Here is a 6,152-nt window from a genome sequence, read left to right on the forward strand (position 1 = left end):
ATTATTAATTGAATATCTACACTTGAGTGTATCATCACGCTTTTCTTCTTCTCTGGAGTTAATTTTGGCACTATATGCATTTCCAGGAATTTGTATCATATCTATGTTATCTAGTATTTTGATATACAATTATCAATTGAATTCTGTTGTAGTCTTTATTATGAAAACATTCTAATGACAGCAAAATTACTTGGGTACAAACTATGGCTGTGTTTTTAGTGGCAGTAGTTTGGAGACCTCATGAAAGAGGAACTCTTTAGGTGATTATTGTAATATTTATGTGACCATGTAATTGACAAAATTCTGAAAATTGCACACTTAAAAGTGAGAATATCATCGTATATAAATTAAGAGTTAAGATGTGCCATTTTCAGTGCATCTACCAACTACCCACAATGAATGTAATTAATATGCAACACAAACATGAACAAAAAAATAAAGAAAAGGAAGTGGGGGAGGGGGTTTGGAGATGGAGTGAAGGGGGGATGGGAAGGGGAATAAAAAAATAAAGATACATTAACTATATGCAGACACTCCCTAAGGTGAGGACAAACACTATGTACTCTAAGCATATATTAATAAAAGTTTAAAAAGAGATAATATTTGTGCACATCAAAGTAATCGGCATGATCTCCACAGACAGTTTAATTGCTTCTTCCCCCGGAAATCGGGATGAGGAGCTCTATGAGGTCCCATAGGTTAACTCCCCAGAATCTCAGAGTCTCCCTAATCCCCTCCAGGTACCAGTGCACTGGCTCCATGTGTGCCACGTCACTGTAGAAGGGGTCCTGCCCACCTGCTTCCTGGGCATTACTTATACCTCTGAAAGACAGTCTTGCCATGAGCCCTCAACTGTGGTCTGGCAAACACCCAAAGATACAAACTGCATCAGAAAAGGTTTAAATGACAACCCTTTCAAGGGTTGTTTTTGTTATGTTAGACGTAATTTTGTGAAATATGTGCGAGAGATAATTTTATCATACTTATTCCACAAATAAGGAGGAAATAAGAGACTCTTCTAAGGAAACAGAAAGAGTTAATAGGAGTTTTGGAACTTTGTCTGTGTTAGTTTTCTTTACTTTTCCTTGCCTTTGAGAACTTGGAACCTTTTCACTACTACCAGGGAAAGAGCTCCTCTAATAAAATTTATGCAATATTTCTTGGTTGATTATAGAATTTCAGGTTCAATATTCTTCACTGACTGTTGTTTCTCTTCTAGGAAACTAATGAAGTCCTTTATTCGGTAATTCGGGGAGAAGTATAATTTGTGTGAAAACAATGGGTCAATTATTCTTACTATGAGCTATTTAAAAAGAGAAATAGAAAGTATCAACACCTTTCCAAAAATCTGATGTCACTCTGGGGCATAAATGGGAAAACTTCCACTAGAGAGAATTTAGAGGTTATGATGACACATTAAGTTTATTTCTTAAAGAAATATAAACCAAAATAAGACACAAGCTTACATGGGTGATAACTTCATCTTGTTTGCTATGTATTTGCCTCTCATTGGAGATGAAAGAAACAAACTCAGAAGCGTGAAAGGAGCTTGCTTTAAACTACATAATAATCCTAAACTGAGGTGCTGTGCATTGCACTTTCCTCTTTCCCCTGCAACCCGCACTTGTAATTTCTGGTGTATTTACAGAGGCCAGATGGGAGGTGGATAAAAGTGCAGATTGAGATTACTGAGAATGTGGCTCTAACTCTTGAGTCTTGCTTCTTTCTACTACTAGCTGGACAATTTTAGAGTGGTCTGTACTTCTCAGACTTTCAGTTTCCTAATGATACAGCACAACTAATAGTGCAACTTGAGATACACACACACACACACACACACACACATTCATAGAGAAAATCCTTATTTCAGGTTTCAGAACACAGTACATCCTAAAGGTTTATTAAAGGGGTTCAACAGTGTGTTCAGGGTCATACCACTCAGTGCTTCAAAAGAAGATCACAGAGAATTAAAGTGTTAGATGATTATCTTTCCAAATACAAAAATAAAAAATACAAAATATCTTTCCAAATACAAAAATAAAAAAATACAAAATAAAAGTTTAAAAAATTAAAATACACTTCCTACACAAGATTTAATTAAGTATCTTAAACTTGCCATGAAAACAATTCCTTAAGTTAAGACAGTGGGGAATTTTCTACCCTTGATCTCAGAGATTTGGCTATGGAGGGAAACTAATGAGAAAAAAACACATTTAAGAAAAATGCATTAATATATTCAAAATAAATCATGAATTTAAAGGGGGAATTTTTAAAAAGACATGGCTCACATGAAATTACAGAAGGAATATGTTTGAAACAAGGACCGACATGGTGCAAAGCACAGAAACTTCAGTGGCTCTAGGGTGGGATAAATGACAAACTTGGAAAGGGCTTCTAGACCACAGCACTCACCCAGGATTAAAGGCCGCTTCTTAGCATCCACCTCGCACAAACCAGTCAAACCATTTCAGTCAAATTCTTCTATCCCCATAATGATGTAAAACCTAGCACTGACAGGCTGAGCTTAACTCCCAGCATCTTATTGGTATTTTTATTAATTACGTACTTTCACTGATTATCTTATTACTGTTCTTGTTTGCCAAGCGGAAATAAGATGTTCAAGGCATTGGTTAGGACCAGTGACTCATAGGTCGCACAGAGCAGGTCTCTCACACATCTCTTTTAAGAATCTAAGCTCTCCATGTTTTCTGATGTTCTGTCTTCTCTCACGATCACCTCTGTCTGTGATGCGCTCTATCCCAGTTATCCAACCACCTCTACAAGGCAAACAGTCATTCTGCGGGATATTGCAAAAACCTGGTACCAAACTGAAAGGAAGACTTCTTGCACCAAGGAGTTGGAAGGCAAACTATTTATTTTGCTGGAGGGCTGCTGATTATTTCCAAATCATCAGCCCTGGGTCTGCATTGGATTCAGCTTATAAAGAATTTGCAAGGAAATACATAAGCTGATAGCCGGTGATTATACAATTGGTTACATGAATGAAGTCGTATGCTATCAGGCAGAATTGTTCTAGGCAGGTTTACTTCAAAGAAATTGTTTGTCAAAGGCAGGAAAATTCTAGGAGGGGCATTGATTGGAATGGGTAGAGGTAAACACACCCTTCACAAAGCCTCTGTGTTCTGGGTAGAAGATCCTTGAGACCTGTTGCAAAAACAGCACATATTTTTAGATGGGTAAACAGGAACACTGCTACTGCACAGGGTTGGGTTGACCTGGTGGCTACCTGTGAGAAGCCTCTGGACACAGTCAAGGTTAACCAAGCAGTCAAGGTTAACCAAGCTTAGTGGTCCAACTATATGATGGGCAGGATGAGCCTATCCTGTCTCAGTATAGCAACAGGCTACTGACTTTTAAATTTCTGCTAATTTTCAATTACATTCAAATTTGTGTCAAAGTGACTCAGGAGCTAAAAGTGTTTTAATCTGAGTCAAAAGTTTATGCTTTTGATCAGCAGGTCAAGAGCTGTGGCAGTGCTGCGGAATATTGCGAGACTGTGGGCGGGGAGATTAAAATGTGGTTCTGAGCTTGTTCACTCATTCAGGACACTTCTGTAGTTGAGAAAGGATCTCTGCACTCTGCTCCACTTGTCTCTTTTCTGGTTTACCTCTACCGGGAAGCAGATATGTAGTAAGCCAGGTAAAATTACCACATCATTCCTCATGCAATTCATTACAAAAATGCAAACCTTGAGATTGAATCGAAGCAGACAAGGAATAATTGTAAACTTCATTAAATTCAATTTCATTTCTATTCTTTTTAAAATGTTAGATGTAGAAGTGCTTCAGCATGGCATTGAAAGCTGCCATGGGTCTGGAGCAGAGACTGACAAATCACGTTTGTGTGATTGTGAATATACTTCTCAGGACCTTGTGCCTCATGATTCACGAGGATGTAACAACCAGTGAGCTCACAGTGGCCCTGAGTGAAGACACCGAGCGAAGGTCGCAGTGCGTGCAGCAGTTTCTGCAGTGAGCAACGCAGAAGTGCCTACTTCTGCCCTGCTCCAGGGGAGTGAGGTCCACACAGGTTCACCTACACAATTCGCTTCACCAAGTTATGAACTTGTCTACACTTCAGTAACAAATAAACGTTAAAATTGGACACCTAACGCATGAGTACAATTCACCGGTCAAACCTGGTTTTCAGTTAGGCATTTTCTGGGGACTCTGAAAATACAACTTGTTGCTACAGTGAAAAAATTGCATGTGGCACACACACTTCCCCAGTTCAGTCCATTTGTTTCATTATTGAGTTGCTTTTTTCCTCATTGCTACACAAGCTCTAGTGATTCCCATACAGCACTGGTGGAGAACAGGACAGAGGTGACAGAGTTTCTGCTGCTGGGGCTGACCTCTGACCCGCACCTGCAGCTTCCCCTCTTCATCACCTTCCTCCTCATCTACACCATCACTGTGGCTGGGAACCTGGGGATGATCCTGCTCATCCTCCTGGACCCCGTCTGCACAGCCCCATGTACTTTTTCCTGGGTAACCTGTCCCTGGTGGATTTCTGTTCCTCTTCCACTGTCACGCTTACAACTGTGGCTGGGCTCCTCATTGGAAATCAGGTGATCTCCTACAGTGCCTGTGCTGCTCAGATGTTCTTTTTTACAGCCTTTGCTACCTCCTGGCCTCCATGGCCTATGGCTGCTATGCCGCAGTGTGCAGGCCCCTGCACTACACCACCACCATGACCACAAAGGTGTGCAGGTCTCATCACAGGCTGCTATGTCTGTGTTTTTCTGAGTGCCTCCTTCTATACTGCTGACACATTTAGTGTCTCCTTCTGCAAGTTCAATGCAATCCATCACTTTTTCTGTGATACTCCAGTAGTCAAGGCTCTTTCTTGTTCTGACAGACATGTTAATGAGCTGGTTCTTATTGATATAGTCAGCTTTGTTATCTTGTTAGCCCTCCTAATTACCTTAATATCCTACACATTGATTTCTATCTCTATCCTGAAGATGCATTCGGGTGCAGGACATCGCAAGGCTCTGTCCACCTGTGCCTCCCACTTCACTGCCGTCTCCATCTTCTATGGGACTACAATCTTCGTGTACCTGCAGCCTGGCTCCAATCGCTCCATGGACACTGATAAAACTGCTTCTGTGTTCTACACCATGGTCATCCCCATGCTGAACCCTATGGTCTACAACCTGAGGAACAAGGAGATCAAGAGCACATTCTCAAAAATTATTTTGGAAAGAAAATAATCTGTAGAGTTTTGTGCTTATTGTTTTGGGAACCCAGGGCACCCATCCTCATTTGTCACAGATATCCTTCATGCACATCCCCCAAAGTTAGTGTCCACGTTGACAGCAAGTGTTTGAAGTGATGTTTGCCTGCGGTCTAGGAAGAAGGAAGCATTATGGACAGAAATATAGTGTGGGGCTGAAGGTGCCTGTGGTTTCTTTGGGTCTACTTTCTAAGTCCTTATTCAATCTTGTAAGGTGGACTGCTTTTAAGATAATAATATGCAATATATTGACTAATGTTAATTTCCTATTTTTTGTAATTCTGTATCCTTTTTATCCTTTTATTTGTTTTTAAAGTAAAAAACACCATGTCAGTGCAAATGTGTGTAATGGAAGTGCACAAAGAAGCCCAGGAATAGAACTTCAAGAAGACATCACCAGAGGACACCTGCACATTGGTGTGGCAAGCGGCTTGTGTTGGTTCAGTGTATGTGTCAGTTTAACTGGATTAAGAGATGCTAGACAACTAGTAAAACATTTTTCTCTGTGTATTTGGAAGGAAGTTTTCAAGACAGAATAGAATTTAAATCTGTAGACTAGCAAAGATCTCTCCTCATCAGTGTAAGAGACCATCATCCAAACTATTTAGGGCTTTTCTGAAGAGAACAAAAGGACGGAGGAAAGGCAAGCTCTCTGTGTCTCTCTCTTTCTCTTTCTCTCTGTCTGTTTCTCTGTCTCTGCCTCTATCTCTGTCTGAAGCATCTGTCTTAGCAATGCCTGACACATGCAGGAGGAAATGGTTGCTTGTGGTTCCTGCATCCTGAGATCTCAGTATGTGGTCGATTTGCTCCAAAGCAGAAAGATCAGCTGCAGGGCTCAGTGGAGCAAAGCTGTTCACCTCATGGCTCTCAAAACTCAGAGAGACTAGGAAAGG

At 40.6% G+C, this 6,152-nt stretch overlaps 1 pseudogene; it reads left to right on the top strand.

Moving 5' to 3' along the window:
• Positions 1-3,810: 3,810 nt before the first annotated feature.
• LOC100727089 (olfactory receptor 5B3-like) lies at positions 3,811-5,236 on the top strand (annotated as a pseudogene).
• Positions 5,237-6,152: the final 916 nt, after the last annotated feature.

The sequence above is a fragment of the Cavia porcellus genome, unplaced genomic scaffold (genome assembly GCF_034190915.1).
Source record: "Cavia porcellus strain 051 isolate PalLab524CR breed Dunkin Hartley unplaced genomic scaffold, mCavPor4.1 scaffold_17, whole genome shotgun sequence".
In the NCBI taxonomy this organism is placed as follows: Eukaryota; Metazoa; Chordata; class Mammalia; order Rodentia; family Caviidae; genus Cavia; species Cavia porcellus.